Source organism: Protopterus annectens, chromosome 9.part0 (genome assembly GCF_019279795.1).
Source record: "Protopterus annectens isolate FY-2018-M chromosome 9.part0, PAN1.0, whole genome shotgun sequence".
Taxonomy (NCBI): domain Eukaryota; kingdom Metazoa; phylum Chordata; order Ceratodontiformes; family Protopteridae; genus Protopterus; species Protopterus annectens.
Window position 1 is genome coordinate 800,011,307 of NC_056743.1, and position 24,858 is coordinate 800,036,164.

Below are 24,858 nucleotides of genomic sequence, written 5' to 3' on the forward strand. Positions count from 1 at the left end.
AACAAATAGTTTATAAACAGGAGTGAACGCAAAACATGCAGCATGTCAGGAGATAAACACATGGTGCATTCATGAAGGGGTAGAGCTTACTGCTAGCCAGGTACACTGCCTAAGCAGGAGAAAAGGAAAACATTTTCAATGACATCTTCACCTCCATCTTCACTAAAAAGAAAGAAAGAAAAGTACGAGTCTGAGAGTTGAAACAACAATAGTTGATGGATATCAAGGAAAGCTGTAGAAATGAAACTCAAGGGAGAAAAGAACTTGACAAGTGCTGTTACCGATCCCCTGGTGTAACTTTCACTCAGACAGAAACTACAGGGAGGCCTTGGTGGTGCTACTGAATAAGGAGAAAATTAGAATTCACTCAAGAAACTAGAAGCTTGTAAGCTTGACATTAGATGTAGGGAAATATATAGGCAAGATGCTGTGGTAAAGCCTAATTGGTTTCCAAGAAATCAACAGTTTGCAGCAAAAGTACCAAAATGGATTGGTGGAAAATGGGTCATGGCAGTCCAACATGTTACAGTTTTATGACTGAATTATACTAGATCTTGAAAAGGAAATATAGTCAATGTTGTATAACTTGATAATGAAAATGCTGGTATCTTCTATCAGACATCACTAAGTAGATTTAGTGCAAAATAAGCCTAAAGGAACCTGCAGAGTTTGGCATACTGGGCTGAGAATTGACAACTAAGGTTGAAAACAGGGAAATGTAAAGTATTTGACTTGGGGTCTAGTAATCCTAAACTGAAATACCAGCTGTGAAAATATAGCCTAAATAACATCAGCCAGGGGAAAAGACACATTAGTGTGGCAACAACAGAAGATTTAAAGCACAGATACAACATGAAGCAGCTGTAGCCAAGGGCAATAGGAATCTGAGAGCATCCTTACTGAAATCAGCTCTGGGAACATTGGTAATTATATTTCATTTCTATATATATCTTGCCAGGCCTTGGGGTGGACAACAATACAAAGATAAGGATAATGAGCCAAGGCTGCCAGGGTAATAAAGGGAAAAAAGGACAGGGAATATAGAGAAAGGTTACAGGAGATGAAAATAATTTCACTTGAGACAAAATGAGAAAAGAAAAACATCATGTGGCTATACAAGATTTTTCTGCGACACTGTGATGGCATACAGAAGACGGAGAAAGATATAGGACAGATGAATCACCATGTGTACTAAATTAATTAAGTAATTTTCCACAGAAAAGAGTAAACCATATATTGAACAGGGTACACAATAAGATAGTGAACTGTAAGACAACAGAGGCTTTCAATAAAGCCTGGAATGGGTAGTGGAATAAGAGAAGAACAGACAAGGGGCAGCTGATAGACACTCACCATGCAAACAAAGCAGACCAGACAGTCAGCCTATCTTTTTCAGCTGATGCAGCTGTGTAGCATAATATAATTTATTGTAGCCACACACCTTTAAATGTACATTTCCACAATTATAAAATGGTTCAATGGAGAGCATACCGACGTCAGTGTTTTCCCCTCCTCTTTATAGAACAGAATCAAGCTTTTCATTAGTAAAGCAATAGTGTACCACTGCGTGGTACTAGTGAATAAGATTTAGTAATGTGCTTCAGTCAGAGAAGTTGGATGGAATGGGAAGCAGGACTGGGTGTCTCAGGGGAAGCTCAATTCTTCTTCTGTGGAAAGTTGGATCGAACTGGAAAAAGGACTAAATATCCCAGAGGAAGCTAATTTAGTTTCTGACAACTACTACAACACCACAACCTTGGAAAAAAGACACATCAGTGGATACAGAAAGGCACCACAGAATTAAAAGCAATAAGGTAAGAGGTTAGAGTATGTGTGTCATTAGTCAGGGCAAACATGCTGACATTTTGTGCAGTAATACCTGTCAACTGTACAGATTTTTGCAGAATGTTCATATTTTTGCCTCATATTTTTGATGTGTTCCTCCTAAAGTCTGTACTTTCCAGTATCACAGGGATTAGTAAAGGGAAAGGAAAATTATATTCCTCACATTTCATTCCTACCTAGATTTGATGCTTACTAGATGTAATATACATAACAGGCTGTGTCCCCAAACGTTTATGCCACCCTCACCCGTTACTTCTAATTGCACTACTTTTGAGGTTGATCTAGGGAACAGGAAAAAGACATCCCATTTTCAAAATGTTCATTAACTGCAGTTTCATTCCTTGAAATTATGGCAGACACCCATATATATATATATATATATATATATATATATATATGTATATATATATATATATATATATATGTATGTGTGCGTGTCTGTGTGTGTATCTATATTTATCTAGCTATATATCTATATACATATATATATATATATATATATACACACATATATATATATATATATATATATATATATATATATATATATACACACACACATACACACACACACACACACACACACACACACACACACACACACACACACACACACACACATCTGTTTGCATGTCTATGCAAGCAGGATGATTTGTGTTTGCAAGCATGCATATATTTATATATGTAACTTTCTGCAAAGGTGATTATTAAGCAGTTAACCATCTGTATAATGCAGCCCAAACCAAACATACACCTAATAAGACATCTCTATCATTTGAAAAATACACACCCTTATTTAACATTCACTCATCTAATCAGACCTACCTTCTAAGTATCAGCATACAGAGGGATTATAGAAATCAAATCAGCTTTCCACACAAGTGCTTTTTCAAATAGCATGCATGTTCAGTCACTTCTGTAATGTGATCACCTAGTCAGATGTCTTTTTTATAACAGCAGTGCTGTCACACTGAACTTCTTAGAAACATAAAACAAGGTGCACTACAAGTCATGGTCAGGAGAATGAAAACAGTCTAGATTAGCAATGAAAATGTTTGCATTATGCCTCTACTAGGTTAGCAAGAAGTGATGAATTTTACATTTAAGGCACTAGCCACTCATACCTCTCAACTTCCTAACACAAGAAATCTGGACAAAGCCATAAATAATGGGGAGACAAAGGCCCAAAAATAGGTGCTTTTTTAACATTGCTCTTATGAAGGGAATGAAATCTGAAACTCAAATGTTTGCCATTATTTTCCAACTTCAATCCTCAATGATTTGTCAGAAAACAAAAAAAATTATGAGGAACAGACCAAAAATATGAGGCAAAAATCTGGACATTCTGCTAAAAGCTGGACAGTTGAAAGTATGTAGTCAGTTATTAGAACAAAAATGTAGTGAGCAATGTAACTGGTGGCTCAAACACAAACAGCAGAACCCCCAAATTTTGTGATACAGAAAGCAGCAGTAATGACATGACATGCCTTTTAGCCGTTTCTGTTTAACAAATTCTGCTGATAACATACACATTGAAGGAAAAAATTCTCAGAAAACGTGGACAAAACACAAGTAGACATGAATGTGCTCCTCCTCTACATAGCACCTAGTTAATACAGTGTCCTAGAAAAAAAAGCATTCCCTTCTTAATCCACGGTGCACACAGGATGACCTTTGTTATTCTGTTCTTTGTGCTCATCATGCACCCCAAGAGTGTGGTGGTATGTGTAACATATCCCTTGTCTCTTCAATCTGCTTTCTGCCTTTTCTAAGTTATTCTGTCTTGTAGCTACACTGAATTTTCCATCACTTAAAATTTGCACCATACCCTATACCTCATACTTCATGCTGCTCTCAAATGAGGCACAGAGTAATACCAATTTGATGACGCTCTGGTAGGCCACAGTGACGGAACTTCCTTTCTTTACCTCAGTGGTGTCTCAGTCAGAGACGTGATGAAGCTGGGCAGACAAATCCTTCGTTGTGAAAATCTGTGGTATGGTCTATGCGTAATAGAATTGATCCCCATCTTTTTCTCTAGCCTCACAGTTGACACTTCAGTCTGAGATAATCTGATGGCAGGAAAAAAAAACAGATATTTTCCTAACTATAGATCACATTAAGTATCTCCAAGACCTTCTCTAAAAATCCCCCCTTTTTGATAGACTTTTTTCAGCAGTAAGAACAATTTGTCAGGCCTCTGAAATGAGCAGTAAGATTTCTGCAAAATAATATCTTCCTGTATTTCTTAATATTAAGTAAGCTAATGTTTACCCTGTCTTCAAATCTATCTGTGTTACATTTACAATTTGAACTAAAATCACTAATTCTTGTCAGAATTGTGCAGAATCATGGGATATGTTCAGACCCAGAGGTTTTAAATTACAGAACTTCTTCAGGTACTTTGAGTAACATGTACTTCTAAGATAGTAGTAAATATTCTGCAAGCTAGCAAGTGTTAAAGAAATAGGTTCCTCTGGAGAGAGCACACTCCTGCCTTCATGTTCCTTTTTACCTTTGCTCAGGGGCTGCTAGTGGGCTCTTTCTTCAAACCTCAAAGGACATGACTGGGTCTCTCTCTCTCTCTCTCTCTCTTTGTAGCTTGCATGTGTAAGAAAATGTGTGGTTCCATCATTGTTAACTTTCTGAAAAGGTGGTTTATTAATATAGTCATCCTTGCAAACAACTCTAAAGTCAATTCCTTCTCATGAGTCTTCCACAAATTGCCCAGCTTGTGATAAGACTTATGACCTCTGTTCATCTATTTATAGAGATGAAGAGTTCCAATTTGCCTGTGTAAATTCTATGACTATGTCCACAGCCACAAGTTCAGTAAACCGTCTGGATTCCCTGTGCCCTGGTTGAATAAGATGGTCTGATTTGGACGGTGCCAGAAAGTAGCAGCCTGGATATGCTTCACTTTAATAAGAGCTACAGAGCCTTCATAGGATCATAGGAATTAAGAGGCAAGTAAGTCAAGAGGCCACAGTAATAACCACCCTTACAGTGTACTTAGGTTCATAGGTTCATACTAGGCTATCTGCCCGAGGGCATTTACAAGCCTAGCCCATCGTTTTGTGGCTTACGCCACCCCTTTAGTATGGGGAACTATACCCATTATTTTGCTGTGCCTCTGTCGAGCAGTGACACTGAGGTAATTCCTGGGGTATATCTGTGATCTCCCATCCATTGGTCAAGATTTCTCTTGAACAAGGTCAACGAGGTGCTCTGCCTCACATGTACCGGGATTTTGTTCCACAGCATAGGGAGTCTTTGGGTGATGAATCTATCCCTCCAGCACGTCCTATTAATAGCCGTGTCAAGGTTTAAGTCTCTCGCCCTTGTGGCTCTGATGGATCTAGATTTTTTGAGGTGAAGCATATTCATCAAATCTGGGTTTGACATGGCCTTGTATGTTAGGCAAAGGTCACCTCTGAGCAAGCGGTAAGCGACTGAATAGAGCTGGAGTTCTTTCAGTCGGGCAGCATAGGACAGATTTTTGAGACCCTTTATCCTTTTGGTGAGGAACTTTTGTGGCCTCTCCAGCTGCTGCAAGTGTCGGGTCAGATACATTCCGAATGGGGCATTGTACTCAATCATTGGTCTGATGAGTGATGAGTAAAGGGAGACTATGACCTCCCTTGATCTAGATGAGAATCCCTTCATGATAAGGTGGGCAATGTAGAAGGTCTTCCTAACTACTTTAGCTACATGGGTGTCGAATGACAGACTACTATCAACCTGGGTCCCCAGGTCCCTGATAACTTCTTCTGTGCTCAGTGGATTGCCACCTATTTGGTAGCTAGGGGTAACCTTGTTTTTCCCGAAGGGTATGACTATGCATTTTTTGGCATTTAACTTTAGGCCGTGGCTCTGGTACCAGTTATCCGTTTCTGTGAGACCCTTCTGAAGGATATCTGTGTCAGATGTGTTTTCTACTATGGCGCCCAGTTTGCAGTCATCTGCAAACTTTGTCAGCCATAACCCTCCTGTGTTTGCTTGTACTTCGGAAAAGTAGATGCCAAACAAGAGTGGGCCCAGGTCTGAGCCCTGTGGGACACCACTTGTGACAGGCTTTGAGTCTGACATGGCGCCAGCAGCTCTGACCCTGTGGGTTCTGTCACTCAGCCAGTTTGCAACCCATCTTGTGATGTATGGGTTGACATTTAAGCTGATGAGTTTTTCAATGATACCCGAATGGGGTATTGTATCGAAGGCCTTAGCCAGATCGAGGTAGGCTGTATGGACTGCCTTTCCCTCATCAATGGCTTTGGTGACTGTTTCGAAAAAGTCAACCAAGTTTAAAAGGCATGATCTGCCTTTGACAAAGCCAAACTGGGTTGGATCCAAAGTCTGCAAATTCCCTATGTCTTTATTTATGAGGTCCATTATGATCCTCTCCATGGCTTTGCAGATAAGGCTTGTCAAGCTAATGGGCCAGTAATTTCCAGGGTCGGTGGAGGCACCGCCTTTGTGAAGTGGTTCCACAGTTGCAGTGCACCACTCCCTGGGTACGTATCCAGAGGTAAGACTTTGATTAAACAGCTGTCCTAGCTGTGGGTTTAATTCCTCATTGAGTTCATGGAGCACACAGCCGGGGACACCATCAGGTCCCATGGATGCTGTGTTTTTTGCTTTGGAGAGAGCAGTTCTCACTTGGGCTGGAGATGTTTGGGGGCTGCAATCTTTTGGTATAGATATCTCTCCTTTTGGGGAGGGAAGAAGTTTGCACTGAACCTGTCAGCCAGTATGTTGGCAATGTCTGTAGGATCAGTAATCTTCACATCATTTTGAACTAGCTCTGAGCATATCTGGGAGTTTCCTCCCAGGTTTCTAACATAGCTAAAGAAGGCCTTATGATTGTCTTTTGAGTCTTTAGCTATTTTTCTCTCGAAATTTGCTTTGGATGATTTTATGAGAGCTCTTAGTTTTTACTTATAGTGATCAAGGGTGTCTTACCTTTTAAGGATTTTGCTCTATCTTGTAGTAGCTTCCTCCTTTTGTTGTAGAGTTTGTTTATGGCTGGGGTCCACCAGACTGGACGCTTGCCTTTGGTACAAAGAGTCTTTGTTTTGCTTGGGATTGCCTTATCCATGCAGTCCTGCAGGTGCTGGTAGAAGGCATTTGTAAGTGATTCAGCGGCTTGAGTACTGTTTTCCACCGGCTCGGGGCCTTAAAGGAGACCACACTAGTCTTTAGAAGTGTGAAGTCGGCTTTTGAGAAGTTCTTTACTGTGGTCTTTTTATTTCAGGTGGGGGTGGGATGAGGACCTCCAGCGAGATTAGTTTGTGGTCTGATCTCACCAGTGAGGGGTACACCTCCGGTGTTGAACATTGTGCTCCCATGTTCGTGATGATGAGATCAAGTATGTTATCTCCTCTTGTGGGGATGGTGACTAGTTGTTCCATGGCATTTGAGTTTATGAATTCCAGGAACTTTTGGGCTAGGGTGTTTGGGCTTGAGTAGTGTTCCCAGTCTATATTAGGGTAATTGAAGTCACCTAGTATGATGGTGTTTGGTGATACATTTATCCCCTCTAGTGTTTTCAGGAAGGCCATGTGAGGTTCCTGAGTTTGTGAGGGTGGCCTGTAACATGCTACAATTTGCAGAGCAGTCTTGCCTATGGTTAATTGCACCTGGATGGTCTCCGATGCATCGTGCGTTGCCACCAGTCTTGAGGTGTGGGTGTCCTTGATGAATATGGATACCCCTCCTTTCTTGGTATTGTCCAGATTTTGGGGCGGAACGCATGATATGAGGTAAAACCTGATAGCTGGGGTGCTCTCAGGAGCCTTGAACCAGGTTTCTGTCACAGCACAGACATCGATGTTCTCCATACTGAGAAGGGCCTCGAGTGCGTGCATTTTGAGATTTAGACTTCTGGCATTGAGCAGCATTACCCTTAGTTTTTTCCTTTTTGTGTTCTAGGGTGGTAGGTTTAGAATTTGAGCCTTGCCTAAAAAGGCACTATGGGGTGGCAAGAGCCTTTGCCAATATCCGGAATCCCAGGGTGACAGGTGCAAGCCGTCCCTTGCGAAGCAGCGTGGCTTGTCCAGCATGTCATCCCAGGCAGACAGACACTGGATCCCCTTTGAATGACACCAGTGTTTAAGCCAATTGTTAAAGCTGATCATCTTATCTCTGTATTGTGGCATCATTCTTGGTGAAGGTAGGATACTGCTCAAGGTCAGGGTCATACCTGTCTGGGCTACATAATCAGAGAGCTCCTCAATGTCTCTTTTCATGTAGTCCAAGGAGGTGCGTCTCAGGTCGTTTACACCAGCGTGGACAATGACTGAATCATATTTGTACCTGCTGTTGAGAGACCTGAGTGCTTGCGTTATGTGGCGGATTCTAGCGCCCGACAGGCAGCTTACTGTGACCTTCTCCTTACTCAGTCTGGTGAGCGGGACGCCAGTGTGTCTGACTATGGAGTCACCAATGACTAGTGTGTCTGGCATTGTGTTTGGCCTTAAGGGCTGTGACTGTTTGACACTCTGACTGTGAGGTCTATGTGTTGCAGGTGTTGTGTTCTGAGGTGGTGGTTGTTTGGGTGTCTGCTTTGGTGGCCTCTGCTGTTTTGGTAGATTTTTGATCAGAGCCTCCGAGTATGTCTTTGTGTGTTTATGTGTATGATTTGAGGTTGTAATGGTAATATGTGAGACTGGGTCTATAGTGTGTGTGGTAACCTTCTCCTCCTGACTGGTCTTGCCAGTCCTATGTTGAGAGAGCTCAGCCTCCAGTTTGGCCGTATAGTTGCATCTCTCGCATGTATTTGTGTTTTGTGGGAGGAGGAGAGGGTTGTCTGTGTACATGAGGCAATTGTAACATTGCCTCAATATTCCCAGGTTCACCAGCTGAGCAGGAGAGGACACTAGCAACTGATCCCTCGACATGCTAGAAGGAATAGACAAAAAAGCTTTAAAAAGATTCCGGGGGACGTGGGTGACCAAGAAATGGGGGGTTGCCTTTTTGGGGTACTATCTATGACAAGAGTGCCGTATCAAGGTAATAAGTACTGTAGGAGCAAGTGCTACGTTTAACAGATAGAGAATAGTCTACTTGGAGTCAAGTAGAGATGATCTTTTTAATTATAGGATACGCTGATTAGATCAGTAGTATAGTTCAGTAGTATACTTCTTGCTTCTACAAGGGCTAAGCAGATCAGGCCAGGAATGAATTTACAGATGCTTGTTCAATCATCCAGGTTCATCTTGAAGGATTTGAGGGTGTCTCTCTTTCAAATGTAAAGACAATTTGTTCCAGGAAAGGGGGTCAAAGTTGGGTAATATATCTGTTCCTTCTCAATGTTTGATTTATATGTTAATAGAGATTTAAATCCCTAGTTTGATTGTTTCTGAAGCATATTGGCATGCAGAAATGCAAGATATCAAGGATTGTTGAGTCCTTAATGGCACAGAATGCAAGATATTGACATAGACCTCCACATAGCAGCTTATAAGAGTCCAAGTATAGGGACAGGCTTCAAGTCTGTCTTGGTAGCCAAGGATATTTAGAACATTAACATTTTTAGTTAGGAACCTCTGGGGTCTTTTAGCTGTGTGATGTATCTGGATAGGTGCATTTGGAAAGTCACACTGTATTCTATAATTTGCTCAATCAGAACTGAGCACAATGGGACAATAACTTTTTTTACTTGCATGAGATACCTTTAGATATCAGGTGTGTTAGATAGAAGGATTTCCTGACTACTGATGCTTCGTGGTGGTTTTAAGATAGGGAATTCCTGACCAAGATGCCAAAATTACAGACAACTGCATCTGTTTGGAGTCAGGTACTGGATATGCTGTAAGTTGTAGATGAGAGTTGTTTACCAAATGTGACAATACTTCTCTTTTTAGTATTTAATTTTAGCCATTTTTCAGTACTCAGTTGGTTTGCAAGGATTAGTCCTTGCTGTAGAGATACCCAGTTTACATTCATCAGCAAGCATAGTTATCCATGGATTTGGATTTATGGTTTGAAGGTCTGAGAGGTATATGCAAACAAGGAGGGTCCCAGTACTGAGTCATGAGTTATACCACAACCCACCTTTTCACCTTGATCATGCTGGTTCTATCTTTGAGCCAGTATGCTATCTACTTTACCACATAAGGGTCTATATTTAAGTTTCTTAGTGTATTTACAATACCAGCATGGGGGGGGGGTGGTGTTGAATGGCTTGGTGAAATTGAGATAGGCTTTGTGAACTGAGTGATCACTATCCTCTTCATCTATGACTGTCTCACGGAAGTTGGGTATACATGGCTTCCCGATGACCAAACCAAACTATTGAGGGTCTAGCTGTAAGAGGTTTTTGATATTGTAAGAAATTAACTCAAATGCAATGCTTTTCATGGCTCTGCAAAGTAAAGTAGGCTGATGGGACTATAGTTCCTAGGGTTTGTTACAGAGCCCCCCCCCCCCCCCCCATGAATGGGATTACAGCAGTCAGTCTCCATATTTCAGTGACATAGCCTGTGACTAAGCTTAATTAAAAGAAATTCAGGATGAGTTTAATGAGGGCACATTTGGTGCTATTTTTTTTAGACATCTAGATAAACTGGTCCCATGCAGGTGGCATTTTTATTTTTTGGCAGCACAGTTAGGACATGTTCCTTGATGACTTAGAGGGATGCAATGACTATGGGATTTGCAGAATTTCAATGGCTGTTTTTGAAGTAAAATAGGCAGTAAATTTATCTGCAGTTATATTAGCTATTGCTTTAAGATCAGACTGGGTGATGACACTTTGGATTAGTTCAGAACATTGGTGTGTGTTATTTATTAATTTTCTGATGCAACTGAATAAATATTTAAATTGTTTAATTGAGTGTTTATTCATTTGTTTGTGGGTCAGTGGGCTAGTATAAGACCCTTTTCATCCACAATCTGGGTCACATCACAAAACATATGAAAAGAAAAAATAACCTGTATGGGTCAAACAAGTAGATAGTGTGTGACACACAAATTGGATAACCTTAACAAAGGAGCTAGAATTAAACAAGTTGATATTATAGGCACTTCCAAGATGGATGCACACTGATCATCAGGCTGATTAGTGCTCTGTGTAAACATAAACTGTGAAAAAAGTCTATAAAAATATTGATTAAGGTAAAATTCAGTTATCGTTAGTAACTACACAGTTTGCATGCCAGTATAAAAGAAAGTTTGAAAAAGTAAGAGAAAGTCAGCAAGAAAAAGGAAATACTTTAGTGAGGAAAAATCTTGCAACTGTTCAGCAAAAAGAAGTTCAGATATGAGCTTTGGTACGGGATATGGCTTCCAGTAATTTAGAGGAAAAATATATTAGATAAACTCAGAGGTGCTTAAAATAAGTGAAATACTGAATAAATATATAAAGTGAAATAACAAAAGTCTAGAAAAATGGAAGAAGCTTTAACTAGTTATTTAGATGAATTTTAAATTGCAAAAATCAGAGAGTAAAATAAAGAAAAGTCTGTCTGAGTATAAGGTTTCTCAAGAAGAGCCATTATAACAATAATAAGAGTTAGAAGACATTGCATGCAAGGAAAATCTGAGATTTTTCTGCTGTATGAGACAAACTGGAATGGATAGGGTACATTACTTTTATAAAAGTACAAATAGGCAACTGGATTGTGTTCCACATCAGGATTTACTAAATGAGAGAAGGTATTGTGCATATGCTCCAAATCTCTTCTAGAGAAAATGGGCAAGACCAATATTAATACAGATACAATAATACCAGTAGAAAGAATTGCACATGACAAAACAGTGGTAGAAGTGAAAAAAAATTAAATGAGGGACATTGGACATCATGCAGAAGAAAAGGAAGTTTATCGCATTAATCAGGAAATGTCAAGAGGCAGGTGTGATATTTAACTACTGCATCCAGCTGTCTCCAGAAATTTGTTTTCCTGGAGGATCAAAGACATTGTTGATGCAGAACAACTACAGAGGAAATTAAAAATATTATCCAACAAGTTAAAAATAATATCCAAGAAACAGCAAACCAGTAAGCAGAAGAGGACTCTGCTTCTCATTCTTCTGAAAATAATAATCCAGTACAGAGACTCTACCAATGAATCATTTTCCGTTGCTTCAAAGGATGATTGAGAGATAGAAACAAGCACAAGAGTTGACTAGAAGAATTAGGCACACCTTACAGATGAACCAAAGACTGGTGTTGGGAAATGGAGATGATCAGGAAGAAGACCAGCAACAATGTGAAATTATTGAATGGATGGATGACTATAAAGCATCAGTTCCATTGGAAATAGGAATAGACATGTCAAATGTAGTTTTGCAAGAAGAAGCAGCTGATAGAGATTGGAATTTGATTGACTGTGTTAAACTGGTGGGTGAAAGGTAAAACATATACACCACTTTATGTCATTAATGTTTAGAATTATGCTAAAGGGACTGAATAAGTATCTGTGAGTAAAGCAGTTTTTGTTCTTAACTATGACTTGTATAAAAATGTCATAATGTAAATCACATGTTATGTTGTAACCCTGTTTTGTATAGTTTGCAGTTATGGGTATTTTAAATGTGAGCTGGAAGTCTTAACAGTGACTGCTGTTTGGTGAAAAATAAACACAGTTTGAAACTGTTGGAAGTGAATATGTTATGCAAATAGTTGCCTCCCATCACCCTTAGTACTTTAATGCATTTAATATAACAGTGCATGACTAAGTTTATTTACTTAAAGGTAGCCAGTGCACTTTTTCATAGGACTAAAATGTAATGTTTACAAATCATTCAAGCTGTTCTTCACATCTGGGAGGGGAATAATGATAAAAAAGAACAGATAGTAATTAATACTAGTGGGATCAAAGGCTCTAACATGTACTTTAGCCTGGGTAACCTATGGATGCAGCTGTCAATTTGAGGCAACTGCTCTATCTGGAGGGGTAAATTTGTTTTTTTTTTGAAAAATGTGCATATGTTTGTGTGTTTGCAATAAGTTAAAAGGGAATGGGGGTTCTGAAAGTCTAGTTTTTTTGGTTGAGTGTTTTCATTGAATAAAAAAATCTTGAAAAATGTGACACAGGTTCAAATGGAGATGGGAAGAAGCAACTACATAAGAGATCAACAAGGCAAGCTTTACTGTGTGCATGTAAGCTAAATATTGGAAATACACATTCAAAATAACTGGTAACTCTGCCTATATTATTATGGAATGGAAATGGCCTTACAGCTATAGGCAAAAAGCATGGAATGAGTTATTAAGAAGTGTAGGGTATACATGATAATGTCACGGAAGACTCATTTGAAGACAAACAAGCATAAGAATTTGACAAAGAAAGAACTTCAAGGTGGACATACAGCAGAATATCAGGGACAAAGGTAAAGGGGAGTAATAATATTTATTGCTACAAGGACTCCAATAGTATTAGATTAAGGGAAAACAACAATGATGGTAGATTTGTAGTAGTAAAAGATCATTGCCAGAAGGAGGATTACACTAGCATTTATTTATTTTCCACTACTGATGGGATCTTTAGAAAAGGGAAGGAGCAAATTACATATATTCAAATGGAATTGTGGTAAAATACATGCAAAACAATGTTAAGGAGAAGTGAGGTTTAAGGGAAGGCAAGAATTGAGCCATTTGTGAGATGGAGTGAATGATAATTGTTAAAAACAAAACATATGTATAATGCTTGGACATAATAAAAATGATATGGTTTGTTTTCTTTTCTTTTAATATTTATTTATTTACATTTGTTGACCGGGAGTGTCCGACTGGACGTAGGTCCATTTTCAGCGGAGGCCCGGGAAGAAAAGCTCCACAGTTAAAATAAACAGACAGTAGTTACATTGGATTACATAGTGATTAACAATTTAACATAGCAATTACTTACAACATATTTACAGATGAAGAACATAGTATATCAGTAGACAACTAGAATCTTTATCTGTGAAGTACATAATTAGAAGTTATGTACCTACCATAACGTTCCATGTTGGTTGTCTTCTCTCGCCTTCTTTCTTGCTGGATGGGTTCGGAGCCAATCCTCGGCTCCGACTCGGCACTTGCTAAGCTCGAGAGTCACTTTTACCAGCTCGAGGCAGCCCCATATCCCATGATGCAAGGCGGTAAATACCCAGATCTCGTTTGGTACCTAGAGGGAAAACTACCTAGCATAAAAACTTTCCACTAAGGAAAGAAGAGCAATTAGCCTAAAAAGGCTGTAAGGGGAAACCAGATAACTAAAACTAGAACTAACTGGTGCCCAAAGAAGCAATCTTCCAGAGACAAGGGAGATCAAGGTCTGTCCAGGCAAGGGGGCAGGAGGGAGGGTCGCAAGAAAGAAGGCGAGAGAAGACAACCAACATGGAACGTTATGGTAGGTACATAACTTCTAAATGTTAGGTTGTCAATCTCGCCTTCATTCTTGCTGGATGGGACCGCGTCCCTAGCACCTCTATCCCGGGTGGCTCATTGGAACAGACTCTTGAGAACCATAGAACCAAAACTGGCTCTATCCCTGGAGGCCAAATCCAATTTGTAATGAGAAAAGTACAGTTTTGTACCTACCATAAATGTAGATGTTCGAGGATCCACATTGCTGCAGTCCTTACTATTGGGGTAGTCCGCTGTCCAGTCGGCCCGAATACCAGAGTATATGGCTGACGTCGGTCAGGGCGCATTAGACTGACGTCAGTACGTCAGGGTACTAATGCGCATGACCGGCGTCATATCCTCAGTCTTTTCTTGCCCCAGATGTCAGAAGACCCTAAAAAGACAAGGCCCAAAATACCTGCACCAAAAATATGTACAATATATACAAAAATATATACAAAAATATCAGCATATAACCTCACCTACACAACCACCCCTAAACACAGAGGGGAAGGAGGGAGGGTAAATTGGACTGCAGCAATGTGGATCCTCGAACATCTACATTTATGGTAGGTACAAAACTGTACTATGTTCTTCGTTCCACATTGCTGCAGTCCTTACTATTGGGTAGAATCCCAAAGCAGAGGTAAGGGAGGCTGGCAAATCATAAAGAAGTAGGAGCTGACAACATGCCTTGCAAAACAGCTGTGGCAAAACCAGCCCTAGACTTAGAGTAGATAGGAAGGTGATAATGCTTAGAGAAAGTATGCACTGAACTCCAAGTAGCTGCCTCCAAAATATCCTTAGTTGCCACCCCTTAGAAATGCTGTTGAAGTGGCAGTAGCCCTAGTGGAATGAGGCCTAATCCCAGCTGGAATCTCCTTGCCATGATGGGAATAACAAAATGCAATGCAAAACCCAATCCACCTAGAAATAGTTTGTTTTGACACAGGCTTGCCCTGCGAACTCAAAGCAAAAGAAACAAACAACTGCTGAGACTGCCTAAAATCCTTAGTCCTGCTTAAATAATAACGCAATTGCCTGTGTACATCTAAAGTGTGCAAAATCTTTTCCCCTTTATTTTGGGGTCTGCATAAAAAGTAGGCAAATGAATAGTTTGGTTTAAAGCCACACTAGAAACCACCTTAGGCATAAAGGAAGGATTAGTACGTAATGATACCCTATCCTTATGGAAAATCAAAAGGGCTCTACTGCCATAAGGGCCTGCAACTCAGACACCCTTCTTGCAGAAGTAATAGCCAACAGAAAAGCAGTCTTCCATGACAAGTATTTCAATTCAGCAGTAGCCGCAGGCTCAAAAGGTTGTAGAGTAAGTTTTCCAACACAAAATTGAGATCCCAAGCAGGAGTAGGAGCTCTCATGGGGTCTTATATTCTTTGCCCCTCTAAGAAACTGCTTGAACAAAGGATGCGAAAACAAAGGTGGGTCACAATCATAGTGAGCTGAAATTGCTGCAGCATGAATCTTAATGGAAGAGAAGGACAAACCTTTGTCCAATAACTCAGTAAGATATTGAAGAGCCACACTCAAATTAGGCTCAGAAATCTCCAAATTCTTTGCTGTACTCCAAAATAAAAATCTCTTCCATTTTTCTGCGTACACTTTCCTTGTACTAGGTCTTCTAGCTTCCATAATCACATTTAAAACTTTTTGAGGAAGTTGAGACCTGCTGTGTTTCAACACAGAATATGCCAGGCTGTTAGATGAAGAGAGTGAAGCTTGACATTGAGCAGATGACCGTCCTTCTGAGATAACAGATGAGGAATCAAAGGTAAAGGCCATGGAGGCTTCCTTATCAGACTCCTTAGTAGTGGGTACCAGTGTTGCCGAGGCCAATCTGGAGCTATCAAAATCATCCTTGGCTTGTCTTGTCTGACTTTTAATAGCACCTTTGGAAGAAGAGGCAGAGGTGGAAAGGCATACACATGAAGGTTTTTCCAACTGAAAGACAGAGCATCCACTTTCCAAGCTGTGTGATGAAACCCTTTGTGCAAAACTTTGGCAGCTGGTGGTTTAGTGGAGAAGCGAACAGATCTATGTCTGGAGTTCCCCATGACACTGTCAATTTCTGAAATACATGAAGATCCAGTTTCCACTCGTGGGGATCCATGATTTGTCTGCTTAACACATCTGCTAAGGAGTTCTGTGCTCCGGGCAGAAACCTTGCCTGAAGAGTTAGTTGCAAGCTTAGCGCAGTCTCCCATAAAATCATTGCTTGCCTGCATAGAGGATAAGAATGTGTTCCCCGTTGCTTGTTGATGTACCACATGACAGTTGTGTTGTCTGTTAGAATCAACACCTGCCCTGGAAGAAGTAACGCCTTGAAAGCCATTAATGCAAACTGGACTGCTAACATCTCCTTCATGTTGATATGTAGATGCTGTAGTCTGGCAGGCCACTTGTCTTGTATCCACTTTCCATTTAGATGAGCTCCCCAAGCAATGTCCGAGGCATCTGTCGTTAAAATCTGACTCGCCTCTGGCGGGTCACAGAGAGTCCCTTGTTTAGGTGACATTCCTGAGCCCACCACAAAAATTCTTTTTGAAGGCAAGGTATTATTTGAATGACAGTGTCCAAATCCTGGCAGTGCTGTGTCCATACATTTTGAGATACCATTGTAGCTTCCTCATATGCAGTTTGGCATTGGGAAGCACCAGAATACAAGATGCCATGAACCCTAATGCTTGAAGGACTGTCCTTGCAGTCAGCACGGACTGATGAGATAGTTGATGGAAGTAAAGTGATAGACTCTTTTGTTTGTCCGGGGTTAAAAGGCCATCTGGGCTGCTGTATTCAGTCTCACACCCAGAAAGCACATGTCTTGAGAGGGTACTAGACTGGACTTTATTTCGTTCACAGAATACCCTAGGCATCTTAGCACTGCTATAACATATTCCAGATGCTGTAGAAGGTCTTCCTTTTCTTGAGCCAGAATCAGGCAGTCGTCCAAGTAAGGATAGATTTGAATTCCTTTTAGCCTGAAGTAAGCTATCACTGGAGCCAGAACCTTTGTGAATACTCTGGGCGCAGTAGATAAGCCAAAGGGCAATGCAGAGAACTGATAATGAGAATTTCCAGCTCGAAAATGCAGATACTTCCTGCAACTTAGTCTTATAGGCACATGAAGGTAAGCTTCCTTGAGATCTAAAGTTACCATCCAGTGATCTTTGCCCAGCAGAGGTAAAAGCTGTTGTAACGTCAACATCTTGAACTTGGGAATGTCCAGATAAGTGTTGAGGATAGATAAATCCAAAATTGGTCTCCACGTGTTCCCCTTCTTTGGTACTAGGAACAGGCGAGAATAAAATCCTAGGCCCCTTTCTGATACAGGGACTGGCTGAATGGCCCCTATTTGGAGTAACAGAGAAATTTGCTTGTGAGCCTCTTTCCTTTGTGGAGGAGGAACATCTGGCATGCCTTTGAAAGGGGCAATGTATGGAAATAAAACCTGTAACCGTGGTGAATGATATCCAACACCCATCTGTCTTGAGTAATTAAATCCCAATTTCCTTTGAAAAGAGACAGTCTTCCTCCCAAAGGAGCTGCCAGACGAGAATCTACTGGCAGCTGAAAAGGCAGGTCATTGGGTCTGTTTACGAAAGGACTGACCCCTGCCCTCACCAGAAGTCTGAACAGGTGAACTCCCTGTTCTAGGCCTAAAAGAACCTTGAGCTCTGCCCCTACCACGTCTAGACCTACCCCTAGACTGGGAATCATAAGCAGGATATGTCCATCCCTTAGTAGGCCAATTTATACTAAACTTCGGTGGCTGCACCTGCAAAAAATCTTTAACAGTTTGCATAGACTTAGCTTTGTCCTCCATTTTCTTTAAAACTGCTTCCACAGGCGAACCAAACAACACATCAGACTGTAAAGGAGCATCCAAAATCCTTGTCTTAACATGCTCAGCTAAATTCTGATCCCTCAACCAGGCATGCCTGCGAAGAACAGAACTAGTGGCAGCCACCCTCGAGGAGGCCTGTACAGCATCAAAACCACATTGCAAAGAATGCTTACCCACTTGTTCAGACACATGAACTAAATCCAGCAACTCTTTACACTCAATACCTTCCGCCAAAGCATCCACCTTAGATTTCAGTTGTGAAAGGAGATAATTTTGATATTTAAGCATGTGAAACTGACAATTCAACGCCCTCATGGCTAAAGTGGAAGAAGTATACACTTTCTTTCCCCATCTATCCAAAGCCCTTGCCTCTTTATCAGTGGGAACAGGGTTTTTAACCACAGAGGCCTTAACACCTTTAGATCCCTGAGAAACAGTTTCCGGGTCTGCCCTAGGACTCTTAATAAGATACTTATGAGCTTCACGCACCCTATAGTACCTATCAGGTTTAACAGGAGCAGGAGGCAAAGAATCAGCGTTCGGGGCAGCCTCTGGAAGAACATCTTCCACCACATTCAACACAGGAGGTATAGCTAAGGGCCTATGCTGGGGCAAAAACAAGAATTCCCTAAGCCTTTTCCTGGAATCAGAGTAATCCTGGCCTTCCCATTTAAAGTGCTCCCTCATGGAATGCAGAGTCTCTGAAAATGAGAAATCCTCAGGAGGAGAAGCTGTAGGAGTGGAATCATCCACATCAGAATCAGAATAAGGAGGATACTCCTGCAAATCTTCCCCAGAAGACTCAGAAGCCTCTGAACACTGTTCAAAACTATCAAACTCCGGTTCCACCCTAGGCCTCTTATCAGGAGGGGGCATAGAACCTCTAATCATAGTAATCAAATCTTCTGCCATTTTAAGCATATGTTTCTTAGGCACAGAACCTGAAATGCTAGGAGAAGCCCCCACTGAAGCTGAACTTGGCCTACCTCTCAAAGAAGTTTTGGCAACAGAAGGAGAAGCTCTAACTACCTTGGGAAGAGAGGGAAGAACAGTTACCTGAGAAGCCCCCTCAGCCTGGCCTACCTCCTGAGAAGGCACATCCTGTAACAGTAAAGTCTCTGCCTGAGACTCCAAAGAAACTCCTGGCAAAACCTCTGGCTCCACTGAGCCTTCTAAAGAACCGACGTCCGGGACTGCCGGTTCATCAACCCTAGGCTTCGCTGTTTTGTCCTTGCGCTTCTTGGACGAAGCGGGCGTCGGAGCATCCGACGGCATTTTATAATTGCAACGCTTCCCAAACACTAACCTGGCACAGTCTAACCGTCTCTTAATAGTGCGTTTGTTAAACCTAGCACAAGAGCGGCATCCAACAACGTCGTGCTCAGGCCCTAAACAAGGTATACACAAGGTATGGTAATCCCTATGAGGTATCTGTTTCCCACAAGAAATACAGTTATTCACTTTTTCTGACATCCGGTTAAATACTGAGGCAAGAAAAAACCAAAATGTTCCCCAACGGGGTACTTAGCCAACTCTGATTCGGTCTGAAACTCCGGCTTCGGAAATATTTCAGAACGCCAACCTGCACTCGCAAAACTGCTTCTGCATCAGACCATGCGGCAAAAAAGACTGAGGATATGACGTCGGTCATGCGCATTAGTACCCTGACGTACTGACGTCAGTCTAATGCGCCCTGACCGACGTCAGCCATATACTCTGGTATTCGGGCCGACTGGACAGCGGACTACCCCAATAGTAAGGACTGCAGCAATGTGGAACGAAGAACATCAAAGGTATGAGGAGTGGCCCAAGTGGCTGCTGCACAAATAGTATCTAAGGGTAGTCTAGCCTGAAAGGCTGTAGAAGTGGCTAAGCCTCTAGTGGAATGTGCCTTTGGTTTTGAGCACAGCTGTTTACCCCTAAGTTGATAGATTTCGGAAATGGTGGAAGATAGACATCTAGATAAGGTCACGTTGGAAACAGGGAGGCCTTTCTTATTTTCAGCATAGGAAAGAAAGAGCTGATCAGACTTTCTGAATTGTTTTGTTCTGTCCAAATAGTATCTGAGTTGGTGGTGAACATCAAGATAATGTAATTTTTGTTCCGATCTGTTGGAGTAATTGGGAAAAAATACAGGGAGATCAATAGATTGGTTTAAATTTGTTTTTGAAGCAACCTTGGGCAAAAAGGATGGATTAGTTCTCAAGGATACTCTGTCCTTGTGGAAGACCAAATATGGGGGACAAACAGAAAGGGCATGAAGTTCTGACACTCTCCTAGCCGAGGTAATAGCGACAAGGAAGAGTGTCTTCCATGAAAGAAACTTTAGTGAGCATGAAGCAGCTGGCTCAAAGGGAGGAAGAATTAAGGATGTCAGCACTAGATTTAGGTCCCATTGAGGAGGAGGACTCCTGACAGGAGGTTTGAGGAGAAAAACTCCTTTTAGAAAGGCTCTACAAAGCTTGTGGGACATAATGTTGTGATCTGCAAAACCGACATGAAAGTTCGAGATCGCAGCCAACTGAACTTTGACCGTGGAAGATGAAGAACCAGAGTGAAAGATTTCCGCTAGAAAATCCAAAACTGCATGAACAGGGGCAGTAAAGGGATCTATGTTCCTTGATTCCGCCCAAAGGGGGAAGCGTTTCCACTTGCTAGTGTAAATCCTTCTAGTAGAGGATTTAAGGGAAGCCACTATGATATCCCTAACAGGGTTAGAGATCATAGGAAGCCTGGCTAAGGAAGGAAGTGGAGCAACCAAGCTGTGAGGTTGAGAGAAGGAATGGACCGATGCAGCTGACCCGATTGGTGGATCAGAAGATCTGGCACTGGGTCCAGATGCCAGGGCTGCGCCAAAAGGTAACGATGGAGGAACGGAAACCAAATTTGTCGAGGCCAATACGGGGCAATGAGAATCATTTTGGCTCTCAAAACGGTAGCTTTCTGGAGTACCTGTGGTATCATTGGAAAGGGAGGAAAGGCATAAAGAAGTCCCTGGGGCCAATCTTGGGTAAGAGCGTCTCTGGGGGGATGGCTCGGAAGTGGGAAGAGAGAGAAGAAGGCTGGGCATTTGCTGTTTTGGGGAGTAGCAAAAAGATCGCAACATGGGCGGCCCCACTTCTGAAAAATCTCCTCCACTATAGATTGTTTGAGAGACCACTCGTGAGGCATGAGAATAGCTCTGCTCAATCTGTCCGCTAAAATGTTGGTTTTCCCAGGGATATGCATTGCTACCAGAAACCGATGAGAGGAGATCGCCCATTGCCAAAGTCTGAGAGCCTCTCGACACAAGGGGTAGGATTTGGTTCCGCCCTGCTTGTTGATGTACCACACTACGGACATGTTGTCCGTGTGAACTGCAATTGTTCCCAAGGGAAGAAAGTCGTTGAGGGCTTGCAATGTTAAAAGCACTGCTCTCATCTCTAGGACATTTATGTGCAGGTGGTATTCGAACGGTTGCCACGTCCCATGAACCATCCTGCCCTGATAATGACCCCCCCACCCGATCAGGGAGGCGTCCATAGTGACTGTGGCTACCGGGGCCGGGGAAACAAAGGGTCTGCCCTGATGAACCTGGGAGGAAGAAATCCACCAGGATAGGTGGTTTTTGCAAATTCGTGTCACCAGAATTTGGTGATGCATGGGAAGTTGTTGGTAGGACCATTGGGTGAACAACATCCATTGAAGGAGACGCATATAAAAGCGGGCCAAAGGAAGAAGAGTAATGGCAGCTGCCATGAGGCCCAATACTTTTAGGACCAGTCTGGCTTGCACCTTTTTGCTGGCAAGGATGATCCGCACATGGTTTTGGATATCTAGGATTCTCTGGCTTGTGAGGTTTGCTGATATCCGAACAGTGTCCAAATTTGCGCCTATAAAAGTAATAGACTGGCAGGGCAATAAGGAGGATTTTTTGTAGTTGATCGAAATTCCTAACTGAGTGCAGAGATTTAGGGTGTAATCCCTGGCTTGGAGAAGTTGATGCCTGGTGGTGGCTGAGAGGAGCCAGTCGTCGAGATACGGAAACACCTGGAATCCTTGACGTCTCAGGTGAGCCGTGACCACTGCCATACATTTGGTGAACACTCTGGGGGCTGTAGTGAGACCAAAGGGCAGGGCTCTGAATTGAAAATGACTGGACGCCAGCCGAAAGCAGAGAAACCGTCTGGAGCGCCTGTGGATTTTTATGTAATAGTACGCATCCTGAAGGTCTATTGAGCACATCCAGTTGTCTTTGCCCAGGAAGGGCAAAATCGATTGAAGTGTGACCATCCGAAATCTTGTCTTTTTCACAGACTTGTTGAGCCTGCTGAGGTCCAATATTGGTCTCCAATCTCCCGTCTTTTTGGGAACCAAAAAGAACCTTGAGTAGATTCCGGGCTCTGGATGGTCTGTTGGAACTGGTTGAATGGCCCTTTTGTGTAGAGGCTTTGATACTTCTAATTTTGTGATTTCCCTTAGACTGGGTGGAACATCTGGAAGGGAATTTTTGTGAGAGAAGGGACTTTCCTCGAAAAGAATCTTGTAACCCTCGGATATGATCGACTGTACCCATTTGTCTTGTGAAAGGGAAAGCCAGGCTTCTGGGTACAGCGATAATCTTCCCCCGACTGCCTCCAAGGATGGACAGTCGGGCAGCACCTCAGGGATGCTGGAAGGGCTTGTCAGAGAGAGGCTCTCTGCTTCCCTGGTTTTGCGGACCCCCTCTGCCTCTAGGGCAGTGTCTGTTATTATTACCCCCTCTGCCCCTAGGGGTAAACTGACCACGTGTGTCCGGCGTGACTCCCTGAGATTTATGGAACCACATCTTTCCACCCTTCTGTCCTTTAGGGTAAGGCCTAGAAGGGGTGGAAAAACGGACTCCTACGGCAGAAAGAGTCTTGCCATCTTGCTCACACCTGGTCAACATATCCTTCACCTGAGGACCAAACAAAGTTGATCCATCGAAGGGAGAGTTTGTGAAGGACGCCTTAAAGGGATCTGCAAAATTACAGAGCCGCATCCAGGACTGACGTCTAAGAGCCACTCCTGTCCCTGCAGCTCTACTCGCTCCATCTGCTGCATACGAAATCAGCCGCATGGAGGAGTTGGTTATGGAGTTAAGGATTCCTAGCTGGGAAGCAATCTTGTCCTGAGCCCCTGTAGCTGTAGGATCCTGTACTACTTCACTTAATTCTTTAAGGATGTCCCTTTGAAGTCTGGTGAAGTGACATAAATAATTCAGCGAACGCATGGCAAAGGTCACTGAGGAAAACATCCGCTTACCATACCTGTCCATGGTCCTAGAATCCTTGTTAGGAGGATGGACTGGTACGGAAGGATCTGCAAGTTCCTTCTTGGTGGCGACCGCCACCACCATGGCATCAACAGGGACACCTTCTGTAAGAAATTGTTTCTCGGAAGGGGCTGTAATAAATTTAGAAGGCCTCCTGGGAACTAGTTCTACGGAATCAGGAGATGCCCACGCCTTCCGAGCTATCACCTCCATGAGGGGGTCGAAAGGCGGAGACACCCAGGAGATGGAGGGTCGAGATCCGAATGCCTCTAGGTATACCGACTCATCCTCGGAGGGATTTATGGAACGCCAGTTTCCCCTCTGTTTTAGGAGTTCTAGGATGTCTGAAAAAGAGACATCCTCAGAGGGGGATCTAGGGGACCCCTCCGACTCATCTAAGTCGGTATCTGAAGTAGTAGACTCGGGGGAGTCTAGGTGCTTCCTCTTACAGGTCCTCTTACGCGGAGGATCTCCTGACGGATCAGGAGAATCCTCGGAAGAGGAGGTTCTTCCCAGTGGGGAAACCTGAGGCGGTGGATCTCTCGGTCCGGGAGCAAGAGAGTGAAAAGAGACATCTACAGGCACCGTAGAGGGAGGAGCTAAGGGGATAGACTGCTGACTGAGCCCAGGGGCCAGCACACTCCTCATCACCTCGAAGGCTCCCCTCCCAGGGAGATCCGAGAGACCCCGCTCCGAAGAAACAGGGACTCCCAGGCCCACCGAAAGGGAAGGCTCCGAGGCAGATGTCGGGGCTGAGCTCACCAAGGCCGAAGCCCCGAGGGGAAGAGCAGGGTCGGACAAGGGTCCGATGCCACTCACCCCCTCGGAGCAGACCAGGGAAGCCCGACCACTGGATCCCTCCAAGGAAGGTCTCGAGGAGGAGATAAGAGTAGAAGCTGAGGGAGCAGAAATGGGAGGTATCTGCCCTGCAGCCATAGCAGTGACTATTCCCATAGACTTCGGCTCCGAGCTCTGGGGGAGAGTCGAAGGAGGAACTTGAAGAGGGTGTGGACTAATAGTCGTCTGTTGAGATGGACTATGAAGCATTTGGGCTAGTGCCTGTGATTTTAACAATCTGCTTACCACTCTCTCCAAATCATGGTCTGAGAGCCTGGAAGACCTAGATGATCGGCTCCGATGGCTCCGCTCGAAGAGAAGAGAGGCGGAGCCGACAGTATCGGCTCCAAAGAGGGAGACCTGGACCGCTTCCTCGACGGAACCATCGGAGCCGAAGAACCCTTGGTTCCAGACGGAGCCGACAACTTCTCGGCTCCAAGTCTAGTCAAGGATGTATCGGCTCCGGCCGGAGCCGATACAGGCAAGGAAATAATGGTATCGGAGCCGGTCGGCGCCGATACCGAAGCCTCAGTCACATGGTGATCAGAGCCGGTCGGAGCCAACACCAATGTGGCAGTTAAAGTATCGGCACCAATAGCCATCGGTGCCGAAGATTTAGCCAAAATAAGATCGGCTCCAGCCGGAGCCGATCTCGACTCCAAAGGAGTCGGAGCCAAGGCCGGAGGCTTAGAAGCAGAAGCCTGG

At 43.0% G+C, this 24,858-nt stretch overlaps 1 protein-coding gene across 1 annotated transcript in view; it reads right to left on the reverse strand.

Moving 5' to 3' along the window:
* The window catches only part of SLC4A8 (solute carrier family 4 member 8), a 1,419,216-nt gene that overhangs the window by 926,510 nt on the left and 467,848 nt on the right, over positions 1–24,858 (reverse strand). The window lies entirely within an intron of this gene.